Source organism: Cebus imitator, unplaced genomic scaffold (genome assembly GCF_001604975.1).
Source record: "Cebus imitator isolate Cc_AM_T3 unplaced genomic scaffold, Cebus_imitator-1.0 Scaffold261, whole genome shotgun sequence".
NCBI classification, from domain to species: Eukaryota; Metazoa; Chordata; class Mammalia; order Primates; family Cebidae; genus Cebus; species Cebus imitator.
In genome coordinates, this window is record NW_016107576.1 from 1649844 (window position 1) to 1672153 (window position 22310).

Below are 22310 nucleotides of genomic sequence, written 5' to 3' on the forward strand. Positions count from 1 at the left end.
TCCCTTTCCTAGAGGCTCCAGGCGCAGGCACCGCCCCCGGGCGAGGCGGGTTCCTCGGCAGAGCCCACCCTGTCACTGCGGCAGCCTATCGGCGGCACCCACCAGGCCGTTCCTGTTCCCGCCCCCGACCGGAGCCTTTCGGGTGGCTCCGCCCACAGCAGGCAGCTTCTCAAGCCACGCCTGCGCAGGTCTTCGGCGAGTGGCCCGGGTTAGCTTCCCCATAAGGTAATGTTTCCGTGGGTGGGATCCGTCAGTGCCCAGGCAGCTGGCATTGTCAGCCTTTGCTGCGTGTTCACTTCGGGGGAGTCCGGTTTAGGCTTGTCAGTACCTTCGGGTTCCTCCCCTTTTCCCAGATCCTGCCCTGCAATTTCCTGATGCTGTGTTTGCCAGTTACTGTTTTGGTCACATATAAACGCAGTCATACACACGTACACATGCATACACACAAACAGCGTAACTAAAATACTGAAGAAATTTTTGAAAGAAAAAAATTTTTTGAAAGAAAAGAAAAAAAAGTTTTTTGAATGTCCGCTATGTGCCAGACACTGTTCTAGGTGCTAGGAAAACAGCTGATAAAAACCCCTTTCTTCATGGAATTTATATTCTAACCTATGTGTGTTTGGGGCAGACGAGGTAGACACTTAAATAATTTTTATCTAAGTTTATTTATTTATTTGGAAATACAATCTCACTCTGTCACGCAGGCTGGAGTGCAGTGTCATGATCTCCACTCACTGCAACCTCCGCCTCCCGGGTTCAAGTGATTCTCCTGCCTCAGCCTCCCAAGTAGCTGGGATTATAGGCGCATGCCACCACACCTGGCTATATCTAAGTTTTTAAAATGAATTAATTTATTTATTCTTTTGAGATGGAGTCTCGCTCTGTCACCCAGGCTGGATGGAGCACAATGGCGCGATCTCTGCTCACTGCAACCTCCGCCTCCTGGGTTCGAGCAATTCTCCTGCTTCAGCTTCCCGAGTAGCTGGAACTACAGGTGCGTGCCACCACACCTGGCTAATTTTTGTACTTTTAGTAGAAACGGGTTTTCACCACTTTGGTTAGACTGGTCTGGAACTCCTGGCCTCAGGTGATCTGCCTGCCTTGGCCTTCCAAAGTGCTGGGATTACAGGCGTGAGCCCCCATGACCAGCTATATGTAAGTTATTTAATATATAGAAGATGATAAACGCTAAGAGGAAAAAATAAAACAGGGAAGTAGGATGAAGCTGTGTGGGTTGTTAAAATTTAAACTAGGGTGGTCGATGACCGAGCTGCTCACTTTGGAGTAGTCTGCTCTTGGCTTGTCAATACTGAGATAAGGGATTTGATTTATGCGTAAAGGAAGTGAGGGAGTGAGTCGTGTGGATATAAGGAGAGAGCATTATGAGTACAGCCGGCAACCAACAAAAAGGCTTAGTGTGCCTAGAAGGAGATGAACTTGTATGCTGAGTCATATGGTTGTGCTGAGTCAGACAGGAAGCCACTAGAGGCTTCTGAGCTGAGTGACATGATCCGATTTGTGATTTGAAAAGAAATACTTTCACTTTTGTGCTAAGGGAAGAGGAGGTGGAAGAGGGAAAACTAGTTAGGGAGCTATTGCTATATCCAGGCCCCAGGAGGTGGTGGTTCAGACCAGGGTGGAGCAGTGAGGGTGATGGGAGCATTTTGAAGAGAAGCAAAGAAGCAGTTTGATTTCATTTTGAAAGGATCACTCTGGCTGCTGAGTGGAGAGTAGACAGCAGGGGCAAGGGCAGAAGCAGACACCAGGTGGAGGCTACCACACTGTCAGGGTCACCACTTCCCCGAATGTCATGCTTGGGGTCAGGTTCCAGCCCATGCTGAGGTCCAAGGGGAGTGGGTGGATGAGCAGAAGAAACACCCAGGGGGACCGTAGGCAGGTGGAAGATTTTATTCAGCAGCAACTCTCATCAACAGCTTTCTTGCACTAGTTGTTTACACTGTCTGCCCTGTCTCGGCTGCTTAGTCCAGCGGCACCCCCACACAGCTGCACCCCTACACAACTGCGTGGTGGGCTTTGCCTTCAGGGTCAGCAGCTATACTCTTACTCTGTGCACAAGCTGAGCTTTGTCCTGGCTCCTCACTGTTCGTCTGCAAGACAGACAGCTCTACTCTCCCTCTCTGTCTCTGCCAGTGCGCCTGCACAGTGTCAACAGGGCAATTATATCTTTTACAGGCAATAGTGGTTTAGAGCCAAGGGATGACCTTCCCATGTCATGGCTACATGGCTGTGATAACGAGTGGAGTTATATGCCTGTGCTCTAAACTGGCTGAGTGCCTGTGGATGTTTACCTAGGCTTATCCTTGACCAAAGCACAGCCCTGTTCCTTACACACAACCATCCAGGCACAGCTTAGGGTGGCGGGACCAGGGTCGGGGCAGTGGTGAGCACTCCCCACTGAAACCTTAAATCGTTCCCAAGTGTTCATTGTTATTAAAAAATTGTCACAGAATTTACATATTTTCACCCTTTTTCCCCGTCACATTATCATTGCCTGCATAAATTCTCAGGACCATGAGTACAAAGCCCAAGGAAATGAATATTTTATTGCTTTTCATATACATTTTTGCAGGTGTTTTCCAAAAGGGTTGTATTGGTCTATCTGTGCGTGGGAATGAACTGTTTTTAACACAACCAAATCAGTTCTGCTGATGAAGGAGAGGATTCACCCATCAAAGCAAGTGAATTGAATGCTGCCAATTTGATGCACTCATTTTGATCTGGCTATTTTGAGGTTGCTACTGCACTGTTGTTCTTTTTTAAAAGAAACATTTTGAACCCACCAAACTATGAATATTACAAACACCCTACGCTTACTACCAAGATTGAACAGATATCAATATATTGTCACATTTGCTTCTGTTAATGGCTTTTGATTACCAAATATTAGTGGCAGACATCTTTGATTCTTGAACATTCTTTCATGCCCTTACTATACATCTGAGTCTTTTTCTTTCCTTGACCATTATTTCATTTCTGATACCTCCAACCCTTTTCTATCCTCAGTATTCATTCCCTTATTTATTTAGTCAACTAAAAAGTTAACTTCTGCTTTGTGTTAGAATTGGGAGTTATAGAATAAGGGGCAGGAATTGGGTGGGAATGAATAAGGATTCCGGGAGTTTTTTTAATTGCAGAAAGAGTAATATTTTGCTTTTCAGGCTATGTGTCAACATTCCCAAGATGAATTGCCTAACTTAAGCAGCCACATCTGAATACCATGTGCCTAATCACAGAGCTCGTTTGTGGCAGGCTTTGCAACTTCCAATCCTTCTTGTTTTCTAATGCATCACAATTCTTTCATTAGTAAACTAATTTTCCTCTTTCTGCTAACTCACAGGGTCTGGCTAACAATGAAGCTTGGGCATAGTTTCAGAAAAACAGCCCCACCCATCCACTACCTTGCAATAATCCTACCTCTTCCTCATCCCTAAAAACAGCCTCCATCCCCCCTCAACTTCTAGTGCTCCATCTGCCTCCTACTGTGAAATAGAAGGCACCTGAGAAATGTGCTGAGCAGGATACAGTTTAGGTGTTACAAGCATAAGCCACATAGCATCGTGGTGCGGATCAGAGTCATTAAGCATGAGGGTGTCTGACATCTGACAGAGTATTCGTTTCCTAAGGCCATCACACCAAATTACCAAAAATAACAGATGTTTATTCTCTCACAGTTCTGGAGGCTAGCAGTCCAAAATTGGCAGGGCCACGCTCTCTCTGAAGCTGCAAAGGAGGACTCTTTCCTTGCCTCTTCCTTTCTTCTGGTGGCTTCTGGCAATCCTTGGCATTCCTCGGCTTGTGGCACCATCACTCTCACCCCAGCCTCCATCTTCACAAGGACTTCTTCTCTGTGTCTCCTCCTGTGTTTCTGTTTCCACATTTCCTTCTTTTTAAGGCCACTAGTCACCGGATTTAGGATCCATCCCAATTCAATATGACCTTATCTTCATTTGATTACATTCACAAAGACAATTTTCTTTTTCTTTTGAGACAGGGTCTTTCTCTGTTACCCAGGCTGGAGTACAATGGCATAATCACGGCTCAGAGCAGTTTTAGCCTCCCAAGTAGCTGAGAATATAGACATGTGCCACCACGCTCAGCTATTTTTTAAAAATTTTTACTTTTGTAGAGACAGTGTCTTGTTATGTTGACCAGGCTGGTTTCAAACTCCTGGGCTCAACCGATCCTCCTGCCTCAGCCTCCCAAATTGCTGGGATTGCAGGCATAAGCCACCATGCCAGCCAAAGACAATATTTTGAAGTAAGTTCACATTCCAGGTTCCAGTAGATGTGAATTTTGGGGAGATGCTATTCAAGTCAGTACAGCTGGATCCTAGATTTGGCAATTATTAGCTGTATAATCATGGATCAATTCGTAAGTATGCCATAAAGATAGTGATAACAAGAATTCAGAGGCAGGGAAGAGGAAACCATTCTGACCATTAAACAGCATGAAAGAGGAATTCACCAAGTATTTTAGCTGGGTGGGAGGATTTTAACAGGTGGAGCTTTAACTACTTCTTGATGATTTATTTCATACTTCCTGCCCTATGTCAGATGCTGTATTGAGCAACAAATTCTATTCCAGGTAATTGTGGAATTATATTATAAATTGTGGATTATAAAATTTCTGTAAATGGTTGGAAGAAAAAATGGCCAGTCCTGAGACAGACACTCTTAGATTTTAATGGCAAGATATTATGTGGTGAAATTCAGATGTTTCAGTACGGGGACTTTGTGAAGGCTCCTGGGGGCTCTGTCTTCAGGAATGGCTCCCAGCTTAGGAAGGAAGGACCAGGAAGGTGTAGGGTGGCAGGCGTGGACCTGAGAAAATGCTCTGACAATATTTGCTAGTGCACTCCAAGACTAGGACATTGCTGGGGCGGATGAAAGAACCTAAGAGAAGGGATCATTCCCTTTGCCTTCCCCCTAGAATACTGGTTTGAAGAGTGCAGGCAGGCACCTGCTGAGTCCTGAATGTTTGGAGGTTGCACACCCATATAGCAGCAGGGGGATATTGGAGGAGGGGCTAGATCTCCCAGTCTTACAACTCCCTGGGAAGAAATAATCACTAGCAATTTATTTCACATTCACTCTGAGCCAAGCACTTTACATCTACAGTGGGAATGTAAGGCCTATAACAGTCCTTACAGGTAGGCTTTATTACCCTAACTTCAGAGATGAGAAATCCGAGGCTTAGAAACATGATTTTCCCAAGGTCATTCTCCCATCAAGTATTAGATCCAGGATTATTATCCAGCAGATCCAGCTCAGCTTTGATAATAAGGCCAGTGTTCTTAATTACTGGTTGTAGACTGAGGTAAGTGCTTCAGGACATAATGATTCAGAGAAGCTAGGATGCTTGAGCATTCTCAGAATCATTGTAACCTGAACCTCACGAATGGGTGTATCTGTTCCAGCTTAGGAGCAGCTTGGCCAGGGCTGTGGGCTCTACAGAGCTGGCAGGAGCTGGGAACAGGGGGAAGCCCTGCTCCCTTCTGAGTTGGCAGAGTGGGAGCCTTATGTTCCCCAGGTGCAGCAGCGACTGCCCAGCACGGCTTCAGATCTGGACATCCCTGTGCTCATGGGGGCCAGAAGCAAGCAGGAGCCCTGCCCTCCTAGGCACAGCTGCAGCCACCCAGCCATGGCTGTGGACCCAGGTATCTCTTGGAGGCCAGGAAGACCCCCTTACCCTGTGGTCTCGGAAGTGCCTGCTCCTGCTGCCTGGCCTCTCCCTGCTCCCGTGCCTACTCTGATTTTGGAGCAAAGTTGAGGAAGCCCAGGTGCTATTGCAACCCAGCCGGGTGTGGGCATACTCAGAGCAGCACTGACATGCCAGCCCCCTGCTGCCCTGGCTCCCCTCCAGACTTTGGGCACTGAGGAGCACAGGAGGGAGGTTGAAGGAGCACTGAGGGCAGCCCAGCATGGACCTGCAGGTGCTCCTTAGCACAAATAAGCATGGGCAGTGGCAGGAGGCTGACAGGTTGGAAAGGGGTGGGTCCCTGGTAAAGCCCCACCTTCAAGCCAGGGATGGCCTGAAGTCTGGTGACCAGGCTGATGGGCCAGAATGGGAACTTATGGTGCTTTTTGCAGGCCCAGCCCTAGCCACCCATGAACCAATCAGCATATACTTCCTCACCTCTGAAGCCACAAAAACCCCTGGACTCAGCCAGACTCCAGATGTCCAGAAGACCTGCCTGTGGAGAGGAGCTACCTATTCCAGGGTCTTCTCTCTACTGAAAGCTGGGCAGAAGTCAGGACTATCAGCTGCAGAGAGAAGCTACCCACTCTAGGGTCTCCTCTGCTGAGAGCTGAACACTGTTGGGACAACCTGCCTTTGGAGAGGAGATACCTACTGTGGGCCTCCTCTCTGCTCAGAGCTGAACAATCATTGGGACACCCTGCCTGTGGAGAGGAGCAATCCACTGTGGTTTCCTCTGAGCTGTTCTGTCAGTAAGTTCCTCTTCGACTTACTCACCCTCCACTTGTCCATGTACTTCGTTCTTCCTGGACACAGGACAAGAACTTGGGATGCACTGAATGGCTGGGCTAAAAGAGCTATAACACAAACTGGTCTGAAATGCCCCTTGCTCACCATGTTGTAGGCAATAAGAAGGAGAGAAGAGCTGCAGCCCTTTGGGGATCCCAGACCTAGGAGCTCCCCAAGCCAGGGCTATGACACCCTCTCTGGGGCTCTGTGTTTCCTGGCATCTCCAAGCTTCCAGGTGCCATCACATTCCTCAGCACCAGCCATGGAAGCTGCTTGCAGTACACCTGGTCCAGGCACAGCCTCACAGGGAGCTGGCGCATGTGCTGGTGCTTGGACCTGCCTGCCCCACCACAGCCAGTGTGCTAGTGTGCCTGGCCGTGCTCAGTGGCTGGGCCCCATACTTGCTCACTCACATGCCCCTCTCTGCTTGCATCTGGCTTGCCCTTGGCAGGCATAAGATTCAGGCCAGTAGTGCAAGCTGAGCTGAGTGGGTGGAACGAGCCCAGTGGGCCCGAGTAAAAACTCAGGCAAAAGTGCCACCAGCCACAGAGGTTTCCAGCTGATGAAGTGACACCCACAGGATCCCATGACATCAGCTCACTGCAGCCTCAACCTCCTGGGCTCAAGTGATCCTCCTGCCTCAGCCTCCCAAGGTACTGGGACTACAGGCATGCACCACCATGCCCAGCTAATTTTTGTATTTTTCATAGAGATGAGGTTTTACCATATTGCCCAGGTTAGTCTTGAACTCCTGGGCTCAAGTGATCCACCTGCCTTGGCCTCCCAAAGTGCTGGGATTATAGGCACGAGCCACTGTGCCCAGCCTCAGAAAAGAATATTAAAGGAGTGGCTCCTGAAAGCCTAGACGCTCCCACTCTAGACTCTCAGGAGCTACTCCTTTAATGTTCTTTGAGGGTGACATCCCTCAAAATCAGTCATTGCCCTTTCCATTCCCATGGCTGGAGTCAGTGGTTCTCAGTCTAGGCTATTTAATAGAATCACTTGGGAATGGACATCCAAGTCCCCCCTAGACCAATTAAAAAAATTCTTTGGAAAAATCCAAAATGATGGGATGAGGATGTGTGCCTGCTGGCTATAAGTACTGAGCTGTTACTTCCACCATCATCTCTATTGCTTCCCAAAGCCTAGGCCTCTCACTAGGGAGAAGCCATGGTTTGAGTGCATGTGCTAGAGAATTTCATCCATTTAAAGGACGTATTTGCTGCTAAGGGGACACTGTATATAGAAAGATCAAGAATGGAATATTCATGAATAAGAAAAGATGCCTTCACTCTAAAAGATCACAGAAGCAAACAGAGATGTGTCTTAGAAATATAAAGGAAAGGCATATATTCCAGACTAGCCCCAAAGGCGTGGGGTCAGAAGAATTTCAAGCAGTTCTGGAGGCTGAAAGTTCAAGATCAAAGCACCAGCATTGGTGTCTGGTGAGGGCTGCTCTCTGCTTCCAAGATGGTGCCTTATTGCTGCATTCTTCAGCGAGGAGAAATGCTGAGTTTTCATATGGTGGAAGGTAGAAGAGCAAGAGGAATGAATTCCTTATATGAAGCCATTTTATAAGAGCACCAATTTTATTCCTAAGAGAGGTGCCCTCATGCTCTAATTACCTTTTAAAAGCCCCACCTCTTACTACTGTCATATTGGCAACACCTGCATTTTGGAGGCTACCCATTCAAACCATAACACTTGTTTTATATATATTTAAATTGTTCTTTAATAAAATATTTTACCTAAAAAATTCTTTGGAAGCCCAAGCAATGGTAGTTATTATTTTTCTGGTAACGTTTTATTGAGATATAATATACATACCAAACAATTTAAGTATACATTTATACATATACAATTTAAAGTATACAATTCAATGGTTTTAACTATATTCACAGAATTGTACAACCATCACTACAATCGGTAATTGTGTGTGTATTCATATATGTGTGTGTGTGTATTATTATTATTTTGGTGAGGGAGTCATAGAAGGTAATTTAAAAATGAGAAGGTGGCTGGGCATGGTGGCTCATGCCTGTAATTCCAGTGCTTTTGGGAGGCCACGGCAGGAGAATCACTTGAGGCCAGAAGTTTAAGACCAGCCTGGGCAACATAGTGAGACCCTGTCTGCACCTGTAGTCCTAGCTGCTTGGGAGGCTGAAGCGGGAAGGTTCCTTGAGCCCAGTAGTTAAAGGCTACAGTGAGTTATGATTGCGCCACTACACTCCCGCCTGGATGACAGAATAAGACTCTGTCTCTAAAAAAAAACCCTGAAAAACCAGGAGATATGGTTGGCCTTGTGATTTTTATTTTTCTTTGAGACAAGGTCTCACTCTGTCATCCAGGCTGGAGTGCAGTGGTGTGAATAAGGCTTACTGCTACCTTGACCTTCTGGTCTTGATCTCCTGGGCTCAAGTGACCCTTCTGCCTTGGCCTTCCAAAGTGCTGGGATTTTAGGGATGAGCCATGGTGCTTGGCTTGGCCTAGTGGTTTTTGAGTGTGCCCAACTCTAAGCCTCTGTACTCACACTTCCAGAGCATTTTATCTACTTTTTCAATGCTGGTCCTAGACCAGAGCCTGACATATGGTAGGTGTTCAGTAAATACATGTTAAATGATGACTCACTGTATCGGAGGTCATTTTTTTTTTTTTTTTTTGAGGCAGAGTTTCACTCGTCACCCAGACTGGAGTGCAATGGTGTGATCTGCAACCTCCAACTTCCTGGTTCAAGTGATTCTCCTGCCATAGCCTCCCAAGTAGCTGGAATTACAGGCACCTGCCACCATGCCCAGCTAATTTTTTTGTATTTTTAGTAGAGACGGGGTTTCACCATGTCTGCCAGGCTGGTCTTGAACTCCTGACCTCTGGTGATCTGTCCCCTCCTTGGCTTCCCAAGTGCTGGGATTACAGGCGTGAGCCACTGCGCCTGGCCTCAATCGGAAGTCATTTTTAACCCATTTATGTCAGCATACTTTTCCTATTACTTCCATGGTTCCTCTCAACAACCATTCTTTTTTCTGGGATACGCCAGGGAATAGCCAGAGGAGAATTTTTCAGTGTTCTGTAGTTCCTCCTGGTTTTAGCTCTAACCCACCTGCACCATCCCATTCTTCGCCCCATCCTCTATCTTGACCTTCTCTGTGGTTTCTGACTCACGCCTCATTCTCTAGTTTTCAGCCTTCCCTTATTTGGGCTTGAGTCTCTTCTTGTAGTCTTATTACTCACTGTTCGGGTTCAGGCAAGTTACCTAAATGCTCCATGCCCCAGGTTCCTCATCCACCTAGGAAAATAGCTTAAACAGGAGAAGAGGGGTAAAGGTGGAATATTGGGAAAGACATTTAAAGAGAAAGAGCAACATCTTATCTCATTGACTGAGGTGAAGGCTGGAGACTGCCTAGTTTCTACATATACCATACAGGCAGCAGATATGAGTAGTGATCACGATTTCATTATTCTTGAGACATAGAATCATTATTAATTCATCTTTCAGATCTGAAACTTGTCAGCACCATCTTCTTGATGATGACCTTGAGTTCTCTCAGCTACAATGCAGTTTCTTCTTTCAACCATGCTTCCTTGAGGAAACCCAGCCCCAGACTTCCTCCCTGGGTGAGTGTCCTCTGGGCAATGCCTGTACCTGTTGACCTACCTTCTGAGCAGAAACATAATTTGCTGTTGCTAAGTGAGTTGATTCTGTGTTTCTGATTGGGCAACTATGCACCTAGTTTGCTTTCAGCCATATCAGGATGCTAAATTTAGGGATTAATTTGCAGCTCCTCAACTTCTAGGCAGTGAGCTTGCTTCCTATGTTTTAAACTGCTTGGTGACAGCTTTAAAGCCCCTAAACCAACCACTTGTAATTATCTGGATTGCTGTCAAAATTAGTTTACCTCTGTCAATGACCTGCAGTTCCTTAGAATCTTTCTGTTTATTTCAACTATGGGTAGTTCCTAAAGCAATGAAAAGCATGTCAACCCCCTTTTAATAGGAGTAGCATTTTGCTCTTGTTTCATGAGAAAAATTATTCCATTGTACTTTTTCTAGGTATGCTTCTTTCAGCAGATGAGTGTGCGTCTCTCAGTGTATATATTATCAGGGGCTCTTTGGAAAGTAATTTAGGATGTCTAAAAGCCAACAGTGCTTGGCTTATAGTAGGTACTAATAAATATTTATTGCAATGGAGTGAACAAAGAAAAGGTTGTTCAATATGTTGAATGCTGCACAAAATTCAGGTAGGAAGAGAACCAAGCGAAGACCTTGGGTATTAGGATAGGGAGTCACTGGTGACTTTAGAGAGAGTTAGTGAAGTGTGCTGTGGAAGCCAAAATGAAATGTTAGTATTATTGTTTTAAATTCACTTTTTGGAAAAGATGATGAGGCACGTGTTTTGGGGAGGTAAAAAAAAAAAATAAGGCCATAAAGTTAGACTTGTCTTCTGTGTAATATTTTGTTCATTTATTATGTTGGCTAGTGGAGGTTGAAATATATTGGCCTTTATTTGGAGAGATGAGAGCTCTGGAGAAAATGTGCCTGGATAATCAGCTGGATTCTCAAAAGAGTATTCCATTTTGCATAAGAGAATTGGAGACAAAGTACAAATGAGCAGAAAGGAAATTTCCAGTTTCTGGATAAATAAATCACATAATATTTTGTTAATATATGTAGATGTAGACATTTTGGGGTCAGGTTTGTTCTAGAAATATTTAGTGCTTGCTGACATGAAACTGCTGTTTCATCTTTGCTCCACACCCTCACAGGGCTGTGTTATGTGTCAGGTGGTGTTTGGCATCATTGTAAGTCATGTTCCCGCTCCTTAGAATGTACCTCTTCTAGGAGAATTTATGAACAGTGCCAGAGCTGATCTGCATCTCAGCTGGTCATTGTTTTTCTTGTTGTTTTCAGAGGCATGGACAGAGGATTCTCTGAAGTCATCCTGACTGAAACAACAGATTGAGAATTAATTCACTTGGAGCCAGGCGAGGTGGCTCATGTCTGTAATCCCAGCACTTTGGGAGGCCGAGGTGGGTGGATGGATTGCTTGAGGCCAGGAGTTCAAGACCAGCCTGGCCAAAATGGTGAAACCCTGTCTCTAAAACAAAACAAAACAAAACCAAACCACCAAAAAAATTAGGCGGGTGTGATGGCATGTACCTGTTGCCCCAGCTACTCGGGAGGCCAAGATAGGACACTCACTTGAACCCAGGATGCAAAGATTACAGTGAATGGAGATTGTACCACTTCATTCCAGCCTAGGTGACACAGCAAGACTGTGTCTCAAAAAACAAAACAAAACAAAACAAAACAAAAAAGAGAATGAATGCATTTGTGACCAGGGTGTCCTGACCTTACCATCTATATTTACAAAAATTTAAATTCCCTTTTAAACATAAAATTTTGGTAACTAGTACTTCGTCCCCTTGGTCCGGTGACTGGAAACTGTCCTCTGGCCTATCTGAGGGTCCCCAGGGCCATCTTATATGAAAGCAAGATGAGTCCTTTGTGTTCTGCTGCCCCAGTCTCCTTGTCGCCCAGGCACATTGCTATTGCTGACACTTGAGGGGTCACCCCTCTGCTAAGCACAGCTATTTCCTTGGGCGCTGCTACTGCTACCACCACTTTGGCCTGAGGGAAGGGGACGTTGTTCTCTCCTTTGCTGTTCAGGCTCAAGAATGGGCAGACCCTTCCCCTGGGTTGTCACAATACAGAATACACCCGACTGTAACTTTTAGCAAGTATTTACTCCATGATAAAATAATAGAAAGTTCAAAAATGACAAGTTAACTAACAGAAGACGTGGAACCCTTAGTGCTTATGGACTTAGAACCATCATGTCTTAGGTTGGATTTCCCAGAAGCTGACTTGGAGGCAAGGAGTTGAAAGCAAGTAGTTCATTTGATGGACGATCCCAGGAAGCATTGGCAAGGGAGTGGTGGCCTTCAGGGAAGGATAGGAAATATAGATGGGGGCATTCATCAGAAGATTACCACTGTGGGCAACTGGGGCTCAAACTCACTGGGAACCTGTGAGAAACAGAATAGAGCTTTCCTCACCTGTAATATGGTAGCCACTAGCCACTGGTGCCCCCTGAGCATTTGAAGTGTAGTTAGTAAGAATTGAGTTGCACTCCAAATGTAAAATACACATTGGATTTCTAACAGTATATATATAATGTAAAACATCTGGTCAATGTTGTTTACCACATTGACATAATATTTTAGATAGACTAGGTTAAACAAATATATTAATATTAAAATTAATTTCACCTGTTTCATTTTGCTTTTTAAAACTGTGGCTACTAGGAAATGTAAAATTACACATGTGACTCTCAGTATATTCCTATTGGACAGAGCTGGTATAGAACATGTCTCAGAATTGTCCCACCCTGGTACATATCCCAAGATCCAGGTTCTCTGCTCAACTCTGCAGCAGGACATCCACAGTTCAGCCCAGAGTCTGTGGAACCAAGCCAAGTCCAGTAGTTTTCCTGCTTTCCCCTCCATGTGAGGTCTACATGTCTGTACTGCAGCCCTCTGAGAAACCATGTGACTAAGAATACACAACTCCACAATAACAAACCTTACATACAGGCACAATACCTGATGCTATATATGAAGTGGGTTAATGTTGTAAATAATTCACTCTGTGTTCTCACCCACCACACCTCTTCCAGCTTTGTGTCCTCTGATTTTCTTCACTTGTACTCTGATGATCTTCCTCCTAGCCCAGAAAATTAGATATGAGTCATCCATTGCTTTAGGGGAAGGATGTCACTCTTGAAGTAGAGAATTAAAGAGCCACATTTGTAGTGTTTAAGTTCAAAAGTCATCAGTGCAGGTGTAACACAGAAACAGCTTGCTGAATAACTGCAAAATTGCAAAGAGAGCTCTGCTCTCCAGACTAAGCATTCCACAGGCCAGGGTACAGGGAGAGGGTAAGGACCCCAAGGACGGAAGGAGAGATAGTTTTCTTCTACTGAAACAAGGACTGTAGCCCATTAGCTCCACACTCCTGGAGACCCTCACTGGTCCTAAGGACATAGATTAGATGTCCCATTTGCCTATGGTGAACACTGCTCATGGCCTGCAGTCACTGTGATGACTAGCCAGGCCCAAAGACAACCACCTGTGCCGTAGGGCTTTGTTCAGCCCTCTGCCCCTCCCATATCATGTGAAAATCCACCCTTACCCGTCCAATGGTCCAGGGCACTGAGAAGCCCCAGGACTGAAGACTTGGTCACCTAGAAGGTCTTCATGGAATAGTACCTGGGCAAGATGGAACCAGACAGAACTGGCCCCAAACCTCTCAATAAGTCAGTTCAGTGGTGGACACACTAGGTTACATATGCTAATATTCTCAGGGTAGGAATATGTCTCCACAGGAGACATCATCTTTGGAAATGTGTCTCTGTACACAGTTAAACCAGTTTCTTATTTTAATGTGCAGAACCGCATCTCTCTTTGAAGCCACATTATTTTATGCCCCTCTTCCTCCTATCTCTCTTCCAGTCCATCAACAAGCTTCCCTCAACAGAGGAACAGTTTCTTAAACATAAATTCAGCTGAAAAATACCAAGTATTAAAAAAAAAACAAACAGGGTATGATCTCACCTAATGTCACCTTACAACACATACACCTGGGCTATAAAGCCAGAAAACCAATGGAATGAGTCAGAAGTAGTCATTGCAGGAGGCATAAGGCTGCATGAGCTGGCTTCATTAATTACCCATGGAGAGGTGTGTTTGGATTGCATTCAGAATATATTCTATCTTGTTTTGTTGAAGTGGTTGGACTTAAGTGGATACATTCCAATAGTTGTTTTCTCAGGCCCTGACACTCGTGAAAGAGGAAGATGGAAAGCTGCCCACAGGATTTCTGCAGCATTTGGCTTCCTCAGACCAATTTAGACATTAAACATTTCTCTGTCATTGAACCACGACCTCTGTTTTAGCTTCCCTAACACTGGAAACAAGTGTTTAATGCCCTTTGTGACCCAGCAAATATTTCAGAGGGCAGCCTCTTATATTTTATGCTTCCAGTGCCAGGTGATTGTCAGCTAATGACAGAGAAGACAAATGGAAAACATCTGGACATTTGAAGGGCAATGACCATAAACTGCTTCTCAGATACTGGAGTCTGAGCACACCATCTGTTGACTAAGGTAAAGATGGGAAATGTCTTTGGGTGATCCCCAACCACATACCCCTTTTTCTGAACCTTGTACCAGATGCCACACCCATGCAGTGTGACCCTCTTCCCTTCATAGCTGAGCGGACAAGATGTAGACATTGAACCCAAGCTGGACTCACCAGATTTTCCCCTGTGGAGTTGGGAAATGGGCCTGTGAGGTTCTTGAGCAGCCGTATTTGGCTCCCATGCACAGGTCTGCAGTGAGAGAGCAGGAAGCAGATGCACAGAGGAGAGATGAGGACAGTGCAGCTAGAAGAGCAGCAGTGCAGCAGCCCCCGCCCCCTGGCTGGCCAAGTCTGGCTCCAGGGCCTCCTGAGGTCTTGTAGTGCCACATGTTCCCATGTGCCATGATATGTCAGCAGTAGCCCCCACCTCTGCTTAAATACCTGTGGGTGTCTGTGAAACCTATGTTCCTCACCATCCTTTCAGAAGCTCAGTCTGTAGAGTGAACACAGGTAGAGTGGCTGGAACCATTTCTAGAAGGGCTCTGTGCCCAAGGATCACCACATTCCTAACGATGTTCTGCATCTTGAACTGCTCTTCCAGTAAAGATGTCTTCTGGGCCCTGCAGTCCATGTTAAAGAGCCAGGTGGACATGTCAGCAAAGGACAGAAAAACAGTTTTTTTTTTTTTTTGGTCTGTTCTGCATTTTAAGATGTCAATTCAAGTTGGCAAAAGGGAGAGGGGAGCCTGCCTGTCTTCCTCTCTTTCTCTGTTTATTCATTCAATTGACCCCCCACTTTTTTTTTTTTTTGAGACTGAGTTTCACTCTTGCTGCCCAGGCTGCAGTGCAGTGGTGCGATCTTGGCTCACTGCAACCTCTGCCTCCTAAATTCAAGCAATTCTCCCACCTCAACCTCCGAAGTAGCTGGGATTACGGGCACCCACCACCATGCCTGGCTAATTTTGTATTTTTAGTAGAGATGGAGTTTCACCATATTGATCAGGCTGGTCTCAAACTCCTGACTTCAGGTGATCCACCGGCCTTGGCCTCCCAAAGTGCTGGGATTATAGGCATGAGCCACTGTGTCCAGCTTTAATGGACTCTTGTTAGGCACTTATCATGTGCCAAGCACTATTTAAGATCCTGAAGCTATTGTACTTCATGGAGCTTACATCATAGTGGAGAGAGTCAGGCAATAAATAAACACACAATTAAGTAATTTCAGATCACAAAGAGCTACAAAGTAAATAAAACAGGAAAGTAAAATAGACCATGACTGTGTGGTGGCTCCTTTAAGGAGGATGTCAGGAAAGGACATTCTGAGGGGGTGATGCTGAATGGATATATGAATGAGAGAGAGAGAAGGAGCCGGCCACAGGGAAACAGGTAGGACCAGCTTTCTACAGGGAGTGCCAGCATATTCAAGGGTGCTGGGACCTCTCTCCTGTCTGGCCTCCCTTGCTTCTTTCTTTTGCTTTACCTTTTCTCAAATATTAACTGAGCTCGCACTAAGAGTCAGGAACTAACTGAAATGAATCAAAAGAAGAATAGAACACAGGCTTTTTTCCCCCTTTTTCTTTTTTAGAGATGAGTGTTCCATTGTGTTGCCAAGGCTGGTTTCAAACTCCTGGTCTCAAGTGATTAGGCTCTTGAGTAGCTGGGATTATAGGCTTGAGCCATCATAACTGGCTAGCACAGAGTTTCTGCCTTGGAGGAATTCACAGAGCAGGGAAGGAGAAAGAGAAGCAAGTCATTAAAATGTAGATGGTTGTACGTAGTGGAAGAAAGCATAAAGTGTTTTGAGAAAGACCGTGAAAGCATAGACTGCCTGCCGGTTTCTAAACACCTGACCAGCAGCTGGGTCCTCAAAGGAGGAGGCTGAGTCTCTGAAGAATCAGAAAGCTTCGTTTTTTCCCAGTGTAATGCTCTCTACCTTAGGCGCCTTCCAAAAGTTCTGCAGAGTGGGAAGCTTCTTTGACCAATTCAGCAAAGCATACACACCGAACACTAATGGGAAAGTGGAAAACTGGAATTGATTCAAGTTGCTGAGAAAACAGGAAAGGTGACTTTTATTTGCAGGACCAAGATGCTGACATAAAATACACATGTGCTTGCGCCTGCGCGCGTGCACACACACACACACACACACACACACTCTCTCTCTCTCTCTCTCTCTCTCACACACACTCAGAGGACTGAGGGCAAAGGGAGGAGTTGGCAGTTATCCGTGGAAATGTGTAATCCAAGAACGAAAGTTTGCAGAACAAGGAAGAAGTCTTATATAGGGTCACAGTGAACCCCTGGGGATTTATGTAAGTGACTTAGGGTTTAAAGCGAATCTGTGTGTTGACTTAATGGTATGACTCATTTAAATGGAATGGACTTTTAAAAACACACACATGAGGATTAGGTTTTCCATTTATTGTTGTTGTGGGGCCGTGTGATACTTAATGATACAGAGGTCCAAAGATATGGAAGCTGCCAACAGAACTGTCTGTGTAAGAACAAAAGAGAAGCAGGTTGCATCCCTGAAGCAGTTTAAAAGGAAATGCCAGGCTCAAGCCAGGATACTGTGTGTGCCCTCAGACTACAGCGGGTGGTGAGTGGGTGCTGGATGCTAGGTAAACGGAAGGAGTGACTGCAGTGGTGGGAGGTGTGAATGCCAGCACATAGTTTTGGTTTTTGGTAAACACCAGACAAGGCATGGAAGAGCGTGTTTTAGTTATTCTGCAGAATAGAATAGATTACAGGGTGACCAGATGTCCCTCTTGAGGGAACTTGTCACTCTATAAACATTTGCCCTGAGAAGACTTTGTGGGACAGGAACACTTCTTGGCTAGCGCTGGCCCATGTCAGAGTTCTTTCTCTACCTGGTGAATTTCGGAGGAAAAACTGGGAGCATGACTCAGAACCTCATGTCTTCGTCCTGGGAGTACTCATCTGCTGTGAGCACAGGCTCTGCTCAGCTCCTTCAGGCAGGCTCTGGCCAAGGTGGAAGCTTTCCCTGGCCCAGCACTCCTATGAAAGGGCTGCACCTAAAACTGAGGTTCCATTTGCCAAGAGATACAAGTCAGGCCTTCCAACCTAAACTTCATCAATGGCGAATGTAATATTTTTGCTTCTAACCACTTGGTCTTTTATCTTATTTCTCAACAGGTTCACAAATCAGGGTGGGAAGTGAAACCCTATTACTGAAACCCCAACGGTGTCCTGGGGGCACCTCAAAGGGTCTCCCAGAGTTGTTGAAACTGAGGTTCAGCCAGAGGGGTGTGTACCTGTCAATCTGGAGAGACAAGTCTTGTATGTCAGGGCAAGGGAAACACATAGGGTTTCTGATACAATCCCCACACCAACACTTACAAGGGCAGACACACTGAGTGCCAGGTGTTAATTTGTAGTTGAGCCACTTCGCACCTGTGCAGATCTAGGTAGCATGCTCCAGGAGGAGAGTCACCTCTTGGGAGAATCATGTCTCTATCCCAGTCATGCAGGGAGGCCAGCGAGGCTCTCAAAATACTACTGATTGCCTTAGGGACTGGAGTGTGCACAGCAGTCAGAACCAAAACATCCCAAATAAACCAACCCCGCACTTAACTGATGGCATGTAACACATATAGAATAGTTCTTGTTCTGAAAAATAAGATAATAAAACATAACTTCCTATATAGCATGTTAGAGTTAAAGCACTTTTAGACACATCTACTTTGACCTACATCACAACCTCAGAGTGTTACTATGATTTCCATTTACATGAGAGGATGAAAAGAGGAAGGAGAATGGGAAGGAATAGAGGTGGATAGAGAGAGGAAGGCAGGAAGTGGGTTACATCTGTGGGGGCAGATGTCTGGGACCACGTGTTCAGCTGTGTATCGCGAGAGCATAGGATTGTCAGATGATTGCCTTTTATATCTCTAACTACATCAAATTCCAAAACAACTTATGCTACCAAGTGCAACAATTCTGCCACTCACCAAAGTCACACTGTTCAGGTCTCATGTCCAGATTTTGGGTCCTAAGTGTCTTGCTGTGCCAGCACTGGGGCCTCTTCTGGGGTTTTCTGGGGCACGCACAACCACAGTGGAAGAAAAGTTCTATTTCTTGAGCACCCACAACGTACCACACATGCAAAGAATAGGAGCACACATGTTATCCTTTGCAGTTCTCTTCATGACCCATGTGGTAGCTCTATGCTAGCCACATTTTATAAATGAAGAATTTGAGCCTCAAAGAGGCTAACTTTCCTACCCAATGCCATGGCCTGGGGTCAAATTGCCTCTGAAATCTCTAGAAGGAACAGGGCAAATATTCATATTAATTTTTTTTTTTTGAAGAAGGAGAGAAAGAAAGAAAAAGAATAAAAAGAAAAAGAATAAAGGAAAGGAAGAAAGAGGAAGAGGAAGAGGGAGAGAGAACAGGGGTGTTGCTTTATTGCCTGGGCTAGAATGCAGTCCAAAACTGGGTATGCCTATAATTGTGTTTAATAATAGAGACATAAAAAAATAAATAAAAAAAATAAAATAATGAGGGAAGAAAATAATTAACAAGCAGCCAACCAATATTTCATTTAAACCTGTAAATACGTGTGATGTAGTACTGATAAGAGTGTATATTTTGTGTATTTAAAGTGGAGAGTTCTATGAATGTTAATTAAGTCTACTTGTTCCAGATCTGAGTTCAAGTCCTGGATATCGATGTTAACATTCTGTCTCATTGATCTATCTAATATTGATGTTGAAGTCTCCTGCTATTATTGTGTGGGGGTCCAAGTCTCCCTGTAAGTCTTATATATCTGGGTATTTCTGTGTTGGGTGCATATATGTTTAGGATCTTTAGCTCTTCGTGTTACATTGATCCTTTTATCTTTATGTAATATCCTTCTTTGCTTCTTTTGATCTTCGTTGCATGGAAATCTATTTTATCAGCAAAAATTGCAACTCCTGCTTTCTATTTATTTATTTTAGCTCTCCATTTGGTTGGTAAATTTTTCACCATACCTTTGTTTTGAGTCTTTATGTATCCTTGCATGTGAGATGGATCTGGATGTAGCATACCAATGGGTCTTAGCTTTTTTTGCCTGTCTGTGTCTTTGGATTGGGGGATTTAGTCGATTTAAATTTAGACTGTCATTTAATGTTAGCTGGCTGTTTTGCCCATTAGTTGATGCAATTTCTTAATTATGTTGATGTTCTTTATTTTTTGGTATTTTTTAGAAAGGCTGATACTGGTTGTTCCTTTCTATTTGTAGTGGTTTTTTCAGAAGCTCTTGTAAAGCAGGCCTGGTGGTGATGAAATCTCTGAGTGCTTGCTTGTTCACAAAAGATTTTATTTTTCCTTCGCTTATGAAGCTTAGTTTGGCTGGATGTAAAATTCTGGGTTGAAAGTTCTTTTCTTTAAGGATGTTGAATATTGGCCCCCACTCTCTTCTGGCTTGTAGGGTTTCTACTGAGAGATCTGCTGTGAGTCTGATAGGCTTCCCTTTATGGGTAACCTGACCTTTCTCTCTGGCTGCCCTCAGTATTTTCTCTTGCATTTCAACCCTGGTGAATCTGGCGATTATGTGCCTTGAGGTTGGTCTTCTTGAGGAATATTTTTGTGGTGTTCTCTGTATTTCCTGGAGTTGAATATTGTCCTGCCTTGCTAGGTTGGGAAAGTTTTATCCTGAAGCGTATTTTCCAGCTTGGATTGATTCTCTTCGTCACATTCAGGTACACCTATCAAACGTAGATTAGGTCTTTTCACATAGTCCCATATTTCTTGGAGACTTTGCTCATTCTTTTTTATCCTTTTTTCTCTAATCTTGTCCTTTTGTTTTATTTCATAAAGTTGGTCTTCGACCTCTGATATCTTTTCTTCTGCATAATCAATTCGTCTGTTAAAACTTGTGCATAGTTCGTGAAATTCTCGTGTTGTATTTTTCAGCTCCATTAATTCACTTATATTCCTCTCTAAATTGTGTGTTATTGTTAACATTTCTTCAAACCTTTTTTCAAAGTTCTTGGTTTCTTTGCATTGGGTTAGAACAAGTTCTTTTAATTCCCAAAAGTTTCTTATCATCCACTTTTTAAAGCCAGCTTCTGCTAATGGAACACGGTCTTTCTCCATCAGGCCTTGTTCTGTTTCTGATGAGGAACTGTGATCCCCTGTAGAGGGAGAGGCATTCTGATTTTGGGTATTCTCAGCCTTTTTAGGCTGGTTTCTTCCCTTCATTACAAATTTATCCATCTGTGGTCTTTATAATTACCGTCTTTATAGTTGGGTTTCTGAATGGACGTCCAACTTGTTGATTCCCAGCGCTAGAATCTGAGCAACCCACTGCTCCGGCCAAAACAGCGGCTTTAAGATTGATGGTGCTTTTCTGACTCTGCACCAAGAACCCCCACACCAAGGCAGCGGCAAAACCACCTCACCAGCCTCAAGAGTCACGCCGGCGACACGTGGGGCTCCTCCGCTGGGAATCTCCTGGTGTGTGAGCAACAAAAATTGATCTGAAAGTGTGGCATCCTCTCGTTCTCTGCTCTTTCAGTGGGAGCTGCAATCCCGAGCTGCTAGTGATCAGCCATCTTGGATCTCTCTCTCCAAATATTCATATTAATTAAAGGAGTTGGCGGATGTTCATAGTGGCTCATGCCTGCAATCCTAGCAATTTGGGAAGCTGAGGTGAGAGGATTCCTTGAGCCCAGGAGTTTGAGACCAGCCTGGGCAATGTAGGAGGTACTGTCTATACAGAAAAAAAATTTGCTGGGTGTGGTGGCGCATGCCTGCAGTCTTAGCTACTCAGGAGGCTGAGGTGGGAGGATCACTTGAGCCCAGTAGATTGAGACTGCAGGGAGCTATGATGGTGCCACTGCACTCCAGCCTGGGCAACAGAGCAAGACCTTCTGTCTATTAAAAAAAAACAAGTGAAAAAGAAAGGAGTTAGCATCAAGAAAAGTGGATACTTACTGAAGACAAGGATGAGAGAAGTAGAGAGAAAGGTACAGACATATAGAGTATGATGTTACAGTTTGAAATACTAGGAAAAAAATATGTGAATACTTTCCAGTGATTCATTACATTTCCATTTCAGTGAATAGTTGACCTGAGAAGAAAGTTGCTCAAGAGGGAAGTGCCCTGAGAAAAAGCCACTGAGAGAGGAGTGTCATCTGGGTTGGGAACCCAAAGCAAGCAACCATCCAGATCCTGAGGGGGTCATTTTCTTGCTTTTGATGTAGTATGGGAAGCATCCAGTTTTCATAGAATGTAGAATAAAATTATACTAATATATGAGTGTGGCATTTTCTGAGGCAGATGAACTGAGATAAATCACTTTTTAACATAGCGAAACCTTTACTTTTTACTTTGGGAATTAAAAAAATACACAGAATTAGAAATATGTCATGGAATGCCACGTGCCAATTATCTGCCTCCATCATGATCGACGTTCACCGCTCTCACGTCATGTGTCTCTGCATATGTTTTTTTCTGGCTTATTTTAAACAAATTGCTGTTATCATATCACTTTTACTATCAACACTTCACTATGTATTTCTATGAGAAAAAGATGTTTTCAACATAATCATAGTGCCATGATCACACTAACAAAAATGACAATTTCTTAGGATCATTCAATATCCAATCTATAATAAAATTTGCTATTAATGTCTTTTTATAATTGGTTTGTTTGAATCAA

At 44.5% G+C, this 22310-nt stretch overlaps 1 long non-coding RNA gene across 1 annotated transcript; it reads left to right on the forward strand.

The window, feature by feature from the left end:
* Positions 1-137: 137 nt before the first annotated feature.
* Positions 138-21904, forward strand: LOC108283487. The gene is made up of 3 exons (XR_001816852.2): positions 138-225; positions 14547-14668; positions 21708-21904. It is a non-coding gene; the product is annotated as an uncharacterized LOC108283487 (long non-coding RNA).
* Positions 21905-22310: the final 406 nt, after the last annotated feature.